This window comes from Triticum urartu, chromosome 5, assembly GCF_003073215.2.
Source record: "Triticum urartu cultivar G1812 chromosome 5, Tu2.1, whole genome shotgun sequence".
NCBI classification, from domain to species: domain Eukaryota; kingdom Viridiplantae; phylum Streptophyta; class Magnoliopsida; order Poales; family Poaceae; genus Triticum; species Triticum urartu.
Window position 1 is genome coordinate 319,209,869 of NC_053026.1, and position 10,452 is coordinate 319,220,320.

Consider the following 10,452-nt stretch of genomic DNA (forward strand, 5'->3'; position numbering starts at 1 on the left):
GGGAAGGCACTATGATCGTACTTGAGCATTGGGTGTAGTTAATATGAGTGTGTTTCATGAATGGATCAAGGATTGAGCATGATGGGCTAGGGATAGCTTATTTTAGCATTGATATTTGAAAGACATGGTTGCTTGTTGATATGCTTGAGTATTTAAGTTATCATGTCAAAACTAGACTATTGCTTTGAACAATATAAAAGTCCAAATGTCCATGCTATAAAGAAAAGAATATGATATGGACATGTTAGGCAGCATTCCACATCAAAAATTCTGTTTTATCACTTACCTACTCGAGGACGAGCAGGAGTTAAGCTTGGGGATGCTGATAGTCTCCAAGGTATCTATAATTTTTTATTGTTCCATGCTGTTATATTATCAATCTTGGATGTTTATAATCATTTTATAGTCATTTTATATCATTTTTGGTACTAACCTATTGACATAGTGCCAAGTGCCAGTTGTTGTTTTTTGCATGTTTTTTACATCGTAGAAAATCAATACCAAACGGAGTCTAAATGCAACGAAACTTTATGGAGATTTTTTATGGACCAGAAGACACCTAATGGGCCAAGGCTGCGCCTGGGGGTGCTCCGAGGAGAGCACAACCCACCAGGGCGCGCCAGGAGGCCCAGGCGCGCCCGGGTGGGTTGTGCCCTCCTCGGGTGCCCCCCGGACCGCCTCTTTGCTCTATAAATACCCCAATATTCCAGAAACCCTAGGGAGTTGACGAAAATCAATTCCAGCCGCCGCAGAGTCAGAACCACCAGATCCAATCTAGACACCATCACGGAGGGATTCACCACTTCCATTGGTGCCTCTCCGATGATGCGTGAGTAGTTCTTTGTAGACCTTCGGGTCCGTAGTTAGTAGCTAGATGGTTTCATTCTCTCTCGTTTGATTCTCAATACAATTGTCTCTTGGAGATCCATATGATGTAACTCTTTTGCGGTGTGTTTGTTGGGATCGGATGAACTTTGATTTATGAGAAGATCTATCTTTTTTATATCCAAGAAAGTTATTTGAGTTTCTTTGATCTCTTATATGCATGATTGCTTATAGCCTCGTATTTCTTCTCCGATATTTGGGTTTTGTTTGGCCAACTTGATCTATTTATCTTGCAATGGGAAGAGGTGCTTTGTTGCTTGATCCCAGTGAGAGAAGGGGAACCGACACGTATGTATCATTGCTAGTAAGGATAAAACAATGGGGTCTATATCTACATATATAGATCTTGTCTACATCATGTCATTGTTCTTATTGCATTACTCCGTTTCTCCATGAACTTAATACACTAGATGCATGCTTGATAGCGGTCGATGTGTGGAGTAATAGTAGTATATGCAGGAAAGAGTCGGTCTACTAATCTTGGACGTGATGCCTATATAATGATCATTGCCTGGATATCGTCATGAGTATTTGAAGTTCTATCAATTGCCCAACAGTAATTTATTTACCACAGTTTGCTATTTTTCTTGAGAGAAGCCACTAGTGAAACCTACGACGCCCGGGTCTCTTTCTCTTATTATTTGCCTTCGCGATCTATTTTATTTGCCTTTTATTTTCAGATCTATTAAACCAAAAATACAAAAATACCTTACTGCAATTTATTTTATTTGGCGTTCGATCTATCAATCTACTACAATTTATTCACGTCCATTTACCCATTTCTGGTGCCGCTACCCGAAAGGGATTGACAACCCCTTTTACACGTCGGGTTGCGAGTAGTTGTTATTTGTGTGAAGGTGTTGTTTACATTGTGTTGCTTGGTTCTCCTACTGGTTCGATAACCTTGGTTTCACATCTGAGGGAAATAGTTACCGCCGCTGTGCTGCATCATCCCTTCCTCTTTGGGGAAATACCGACGTAGTTTCAAGCGACATCATGTATCAGCACGATCGAGATTCAACAAGAATAGACCACTCATCAAGGGTGCATGACCATAAAAGATATTACTCATATAAATAGAATAACCATTATTCTCTGATTGAAATGAATAACCGTCTCGCATCAAACAAGATCCAGATATAATGCTCATGCTCAACGCTGGCACCAAATAACAATTATTCAGGTCTAAAACTAATCCCGAAGGTAGATGTAGAGGTAGTGTGCCGACGGCGATCACATCGACCTTGGAACCATTTTTGACGCACATCGTCACCTCGTCCTTAGCCAATCTTCGTTTAATCTGTAGCCCTTATTTCAAGTTGCAAATATGAGCAACAGAACCAGTATCAAATACCTAGGCGCTACTACGAGCATTAGAAAGGTACACATCAATAACATGTATATCAAATATACCTTTCACTTTGCCATCCTTCTTATCCGCCAAATACTTGGGGTTGTTCCGCTTCCAGTGACTAATCCCTTTGCAGTAGAAGCACTCAGTTTCAGCCTTAGGTCCAGACTTGGGCTTCTTCCCAGGAGCAGCAACTTGCTTGCTATTCTTCTTGAAGTCCCCCTTCTTTCCTTTACCCTTTTTCTTGAAACTAGAGGTTTTGTTAACCATCAACACTTGATGCTCCTTCTTGATTTCTACCTCCGCAGCTTTGGGCATTGCGAAGAGCTCGGGAATAGTCTTCTCCATCCCTTGCATATTATAGTTCATCACGAAGCCTTTATAGCTTGGTGGCAGTGATTGAAGAACTCTGTTAATGACACTATCATCCGGAAGATTGACTCCCAGCTGAGTCAAGTGTTTATGGTACCGAGACATCTAAGTATGTGTTCACTAACATAACTGTTCTCCTCCATCTTGCAACTATAGAACTTGTTGGAGACTTCATATATCTCAACTCAGGCATTTGCTTGAAATATTAACTTCAACTCCTAGAACATCTCATATGGTCCATGACGTTCAAAACATCTTTGAAGTCCCGATTCTAAGCCGTAAAGCATGGCATACTGAACTATCAAGTAGTCATCAGATTTAGCTTGCCAGATGTTCATATCGTCCGGAGTTGCTCCTGCAGCAGGCCTTGCACCTAGCGGTGCATCAAGGACGTAATTCTTCTATGCAGCAATGAGAATAATCCTCAAGTTATGGACCCAGTCCGTGTAGTTGCTACCATCATCTTTCAACTTAGCTTTCTCTAGGAACGCACTAAAAATCAAGGGAACGGTAGCACGGGCCATTGATCTACAACATAGATATGCAAAAAATATCAGGACTAAGTTCATGATAAATTTAAGTTCAATTAATCATATTACTTAAGAACTCCCACTTAGATAGACATCCCTCGGGTCATCTAAATGATCAGGTGATCCATATCAACTAAACCATGTCCGATCACCACGTGAGATAGAGTAGTTTTCAACGGTGAACACCTCTATGTTGATCGTATCTACTATATGATTCACGTTCGACCTTTCGGTCTCAGTGTTCCGAGGCCATATGTCTGTAAATGCAAGGCTCGTCAAGTTTAACCCAGGTATTCTGCTTGTGCAAAACTGTCTTGCACCCATTATATGTGAACGTAGAGCTTATCACACTCGATCATCACGTGGTGTCTCGGCACAATGAACTATCGCAACGATGCATACTCAGGGAGAACACCTCTACCTTGAAATTTAGTGAGGGATCAACTTACAATGCTACCGCCGTACTAAGCAAAATAAGATGCATAAAAGATAAACATCACATGGAATCAAAATATGTGACATGATATGGCCATCATCATCTTATGCCTTTGATCTCCATCTCTAAAGCACCGTCATGATCTCTATCGTCACAGGCTTGACACCTTGATCTCCATCGTAGTGTCCTTGTCGTCTCGCCAGCTATTGCTTCTACGACTATCGCTAACGCATAGTGATAAAGTAAAGCAATTACATGCGATTGCATTTCATACAATAAAGCGACAACCATATGGCTCCTGCCAGTTGCCGATAACTTATACAAAACATGATCATCTCATACAATAACGTATATCACATCATGTCTTGACCATATCACATCACAACATGCCCTGCAAAAACAAGTTAGACGTCCTCTACTTTGTTGTTGCAAGTTTTACGTGGTTGCTACGGGCTTCTAGTAAGAACTGTTCTTACCTACGCATCAAAACCACAACGATTTTTCGCCAGGTGTGTTGTTTTAACCTTCAACAAGGACCGACCGTAGTTAAATTCGATTCAACTAAAGTTGGAGAAACATACACCCCGCCAACCACCTTTATGCAAAACAAGTTGCATGTCTGTCGGTGGAACCGGTCTCAAGAACGTGGTAATGTAAGGTTGGTCCGAGCCGCTTCATCCAACAATACCGCCGGATCAAAATAAGACGTTGGTGGTAAGCAGTATGACTATGATCACTGATACGTCCATTTTGCATCATGCTTTTATATCAATATTTATTGCATTATGGGCTGTTGCTACACATTATGTCACAATACTTATGCCTATTCTCTCTTATTTTACAAGGTTTACATAAAGAGGGAGAATGCCAGCAGCTGGGATTCTGGGCTGGAAAAGGAGCAAATATTAGAGACCTATTCTGCACAGCTCCAAAAGTCCTAAAACTTCACGGAAGTTATTTCCAGAATATATAAAAAATATTGAGCGCAAGAAGTACCAGAGGGGGGCCACGAGGGTGGGGGGCGCGCCCTACCCCCCTGGGCGCGCCCCCTGCCTCATGGGCCCCCTGGTGGCCCTCTGATGCCCATTTTCTGCTATATGGAGTCTTTCGTTGAGGAAAAAAATCATAAGAAAGCTTTCGGGACGAGACTCCGCCGCCACGAGGCGGAACCAATATAGGGCTCCGGCGGAGCTGTTCTGCGGGGACACTTCCCTCCGGGAGGGGGAAATCATCGCCATCATCATCACCACGGCTCCCTTCATCGGGAGGGGGCCAATCTCCATCAACATCTTCACCAGCACCATCTCTTGTATCCAATTCTTGTTCTCTAAGTCTGGGGATTGGGGTAACTGTAGGTTGCTAAGTAGTGTTGATTACTCCTCGTAGTTGATGCTAGTTGGTTTATTTTGGTGGAAGATCATATGTTCAGATCCTATATGCACCTTAATACCCCTCTGATTATGAACATGAATATGCTTTCTGAGTAGTTACGTTTGTTCCTGGGGACATGGGAGAAGTCTTGCTATTAGTAGTCATGTGAATTTGGTATTCGTTCGATATTTTGATGAGATGTATGTTGTCTCCTCCTCTAGTGGTGTTATGTGAACGTTGACTACATAACAGTTCACCATTATTTGGGCCTAGAGGAAGGCATTGGGAATTAATAAGTAGATGATGGGTTGCTAGAGTGACAGAAGCTTAAACCCTAGTTTATGCGTTGCTTCGTAAGGGGCTGATTTGGATCCATATGTTTCATGCTATGGTTAGGTTCACCTTAATACTTTTGTTGTAGTTGCGGATGCTTGCAATAGAGGTTAATCATAAGTGGGATGTTTGTCCAAGTAAGGGCAGCACCCAAGCACCGGTCCACCCACATATCAAATTATCAAAGTACCGAACGTGAATCATATGAACGTGATGAAAACTAGCTTGGCGATAATTTCCCATGGTGTCCTCGGGAGGCGCTTTCTTCTCATATAGGAGTTTGTCCAGGCTTGTCCTTTGCTACAAAAGGATTGGGCCACCTTGCTGCCACTTATTTACTTTTTTGTTTTACCTTGTTGCTCGTTACAAATTATCTTATCACAAAACTATCTATACCTATAATTTCAGTGCTTGCAGAGAATACCTTGCTGAAAACCGCTTATCATTTCCTTCTGCTCCTCGTTGGGTTCGACACTCTTACTTATCGAAAGGACTAGAATAGATCCTATACTTGTGGTCATCAAGAACTCTTTTCTGGCGCCGTTGCCGGGGAGTGAGCGCCTTTGGTAGGTGGAATTTTGGTAAGAATTTTATATAGTGTGCTGAAATTTACTTTCACTTGTTACTATGGAAAGTAACTCTTGAGGGGCTTGTTTGGGGTATCTTCCTCGACCAGTAGAGCAAAAGAGTTGCTCCTCCAACTTAGAACCTACTGAAAATGAAAATGTCTAACTTTGAAATTCCTTAGGGTATGATAGAACTGCTAGCTAATCCCTTTTGCAGGAGATGGAAATTACATCCTGATGAGCACCTATATATGTGGATGAAGTTTGTGGGATTAATTTAAGCTTGCAGGTATGCCCGATGATGTTATCAAAAGAAGGTCTCCCTTTATCTTGGGGATGCATTGAACATGGTATAGGCTAATGTGATGATATGGGGATCATGGGAACTACAAACGATTGAATTGGAATTTCATCAGAAGTTTTATCCTATGCATCTTGTTCATCGTGATCGTAATTATATATAATTTTTGGCCTCGCGAAAGGAGAAAGCATCGCTCAAGCTTGGGGGAGGCTTAAATTCAATGTTATATTCATGCCCCAATCATGAGCTCTCAAGAGAATGATTTACATTTTTATGCTCGGCTTTCTGATAACAATCGCACCATGCTCGATACTTCTTGTTGGCTCTTTTATGATGAAGACTATTGAATTCAAATGGGATTTATTGGAAAGAATTAAACGCAACTCTGAAGATTGGGACCTCGACAAGGTAAGGAGTCAGGTATGACACCTAAGTTTGATTGTGTTAAATCTTTTATGGATACCGATGTTTTTCCGTAAATTTAGCACTAAATATGGACTTGACTCTGAGATAGTAGCTTCTTTCTGTGAATCTTTTGCTACTCATGTTGATCTCCCTAAGGAGAAGTGGTTTAAATATCATCCTCCCATAGAAGTAAAAGTAGTTGCACCTATTAAAGTTGAAGAAAAGACTATCACTTATAATGATCCTATTTCCTACTGCTTATGTTGAGAAACCACCTTTTCCTGTTAGGATAAAAGATCATGCTAAAGCTTCAACTGTGGTTCGTAAAAGCAATATTAGAACCTATACACCTCCTGAGCAAGTTAAAGTTGAACCTAATATTGCTATTGTTAAGGATCTCTTGGCTGATAATATTGATGGGCATGTTATTTATTTCTGTGATGAAACTGCTAGAATTGCTAAACCTTGTGCTAAAGATAAACATAGACCTGTGGTAGGCATGCCTGTTATTTCTGTTAAAATAGGAGATCATTGTTATCATGGCTTGTGTGATATGGGTGCTAGTGCTAGTGCAATACCTATTGACTTATACAAAGAAATTATGCATGATATTGCACCTGCTGAGTTAGAAGATATTGATGTCACAATTAAACTTGCCAATAGAGATACTATTTCACCAATGGGAATTGTTAGAGATGTTGAAGTCTTGTGTGGGAAAACTAAATATCCTGTTGATTTTCTTGTTCTTGGTTCCCCACAAGATAGCTTTTGTCCCATTATATTTGGTAGACCCTTCTTAAACACTGTTAATGCTAGGATAGACTGCAAAAAGGATGTTGTTACTATTGGTTTAGGTGATATGTCTCATGAGTTCAACTTTTCTAAATTTCGTAGACAACACCGTGAAGAGGAATTGCCTAGTAAAGATGAAATTATTGGTCTTGCTTCTATTGCCGTACCTCCTAGTGATCCTTTAGAACAATATTTGCTAGACCATGAAAATGATATGTTTATGAATGAAAGAAGGGAAATAGATGAAGTGTTCTTTAAACAGGGACCTATTCTGAAACACAACTTGCCATGTTGAAATCTTAGGGGATCCTCCTCCACCCAAGGGTGATCCCGTGTTTGAGCTTAAACCATTGCCTGATACTCTTAAATATGCTTATCTTGATGAAAAGAAGATATATCATGTTATTATTAGTGCTAACCTTTCAGAGAAGGAGGAAGAAAATTATTGAAAACTCTGAAGAAGCACCGTGCTGCTATTGGATATACTCTTGATGATCTTAAGGGCATTAGTCCCACTCTATGTCAACACAAAATAAATTTGGAGAAAGATGCCAAACCAGTTATTGATCTCAACGACGGCTGAATCCTAAGATGAAAGAAGTGGTAAGAAAAGAAATACTAAAGCTCCTTGAGGCAGGTATAATTTATCCCAGTTGCTGATAGTCAGTGGGTAAGTCCTGTCCATTGTGTTCCTAAGAAGGGAGGTATTACTGTCGTTCCTAATGATAAAGATGAATTGATTCGCAAAGAATTATTACAGGTTATAGGATGGTAATTGATTTCCGCAAATTAAATAAGGCTACTAAAAAAGATCATTACCCCTTACCTTTTATTGATCAAATGCTAGAAAGATTATCCAAACATACACATTTTTGCTTTCTAGATGGTTATTCTGGTTTCTCTCAAATACTGTGTCAGCTGATGATCAAGACCACTTTTACTTGCCCTTTCGGTACTTTTGCTTATAGACGTATGCCTTTTGGTTTATGTAATGCACCTGCTACCTTTCAAAGATGCATGATGGCTATATTCTCTGACTTTTGTGAAAAGATTTGTGAGGTTTTCATGGACGATTTCTCCGTTTATGGATCCTCTTTTGATGATTGCTTAAGCAACCTTGATCGAGTTTTGCAGAGATGTGAAGAAACTAACCTTGTCTTGAATTGGGAGAAGTGCCACTTTATGGTTAATGAAGGTATTGTCTTGGGCGACAAAATTTCTGAAAGGGGCATTGAAGTTGATAAAGCTAAAGTTGATGCTATTGAAAAGATGCCGTGTCCCCAAGGACATCAAAGGTATAAGAAGTTTCCTTGGTCCATACGCCGGATTTTATAGGAGGTTCATTAAGGACTTCTCAAAAATTTCTCGGCCTCTGACTAATTTATTACAAAAAGATATACCATTCGTCTTTGATGATGATTGTGTAGAAGCATTTGAAATACTTAAGAAAGCATTGATCTCTGCACCTATTGTTCAGCCACCTGATTGGAATTTACCCTTTGAAATTATGTGTGATGCTAGTGATTATGCTGTAGGTGCTGTTCTAGGGCAAAGAGTTGATAAGATTAAATGTTATTCAATATGCTAGTAAAACTCTAGACAATGCTCAAAGAAATTATGCTACTACTGAAAAAGAATTCTTAGCAGTTGTATTTGCTTGTGATAAGTTTAGACCTTATATTGTTGATTCTAAAGTAACTATTCACACTGATCATGCTGCTATTAAATATCTTATGGAAAAGAAAGATGCTAAACCTAGACTTATTAGATGGGTTCTCTTGCTACAAGAATTTGATTTGCATATTATTGATAGAAAGGGAGCTGAGAACCCCGTTGCAGACAACTTGTCTAGGTTAGAAAATGTTCTTGATGACCCACTACCTATTGATGATAGCTTTCCTGATGAACAATTAAATGTCATAAATGCTTCATACTGCTCCATGGTATGCTGATTATGCTAATTACATTGTTGCTAAATTTATACCACCTAGTTTCACATACCAGCAAAAGAAAAAGTTTTTCTATGATTTAAGACATTACTTTTGGGATGACCCACATCTTTATAAAGAAGGAGTAGATGGTGTTATTAGACGTTGTGTACCTGAGCATGAACAGGAACAGATCCTATGCAAGTGTCACTCCGAGCTTATGGAGGACACCACGCTGGAGATAGAACTGCACATAAGGTATTGCAATCTGGTTTTTATTGGCCTACTCTCTTCAAGGATGCCCGTAAGTTTGTCTTATCTTGTGATGAATGTCAAAGAATTGGTAATATTAGTAGACGTCAAGAAATGCCTATGAATTATTCACTTGTTATTGAACCATTTGATGTTTGGGGCTTTGATTATATGGGACCGTTTCCTGCCTCTAATGGATATACACATATTTTAGTTGTTGTTGATTACGTTACTAAGTGGGTAGAAGCTATTCCAACTAGTAGTGCTGATCATAACACCTCTATTAAGATGCTTAAAGAAGTTATTTTTCCGAGGTTTGGAGTCCCTAGATATTTAATGACTGATGGTGGTTCACATTTTATTCATGGTGCTTTCCGTAAAATGCTTGCTAAGTATGATGTTAATCATAGAATTGCATCTCCTTATCACCCACAGTCTAGTGGTCAAGTAGAATTGAGTAATAGAGAACTCAAATTAATTTTGCAAAAGACTGTTAATAGATCTAGAAAGAATTGGTCCAAGAAACTTGATGATGCATTATGGGCCTATAGAACTGCATATAAAAATCCTATGGGTATGTCTCCGTATAAAATGGTTTATGGAAAAGCATGTCACTTACCTCTCGAACTAGAACATAAGGCATATTGGGCTATTAAAGAGCTCAACTATGACTTCAAACTTGCCGGTGAGAAAGAGTTATTTGACATTAGCTCACTTGATGAATGGAGAACCCAAGCCTATGAGAATGCCAAATTGTTTAAAGAAAAAGTTAAAAGATGGCATGACAAAAGGATACAAAAGCGTGAGTTTAATGTAGGTGATTATGTATTGCTATACAACTCTCGTTTAAGATTTTTTGCAGGAAAACTTCTCTCTAAATGGGAAGGTCCTTACGTTATCGAGGAGGTCTATCGTTCCGGTGCCATAAAA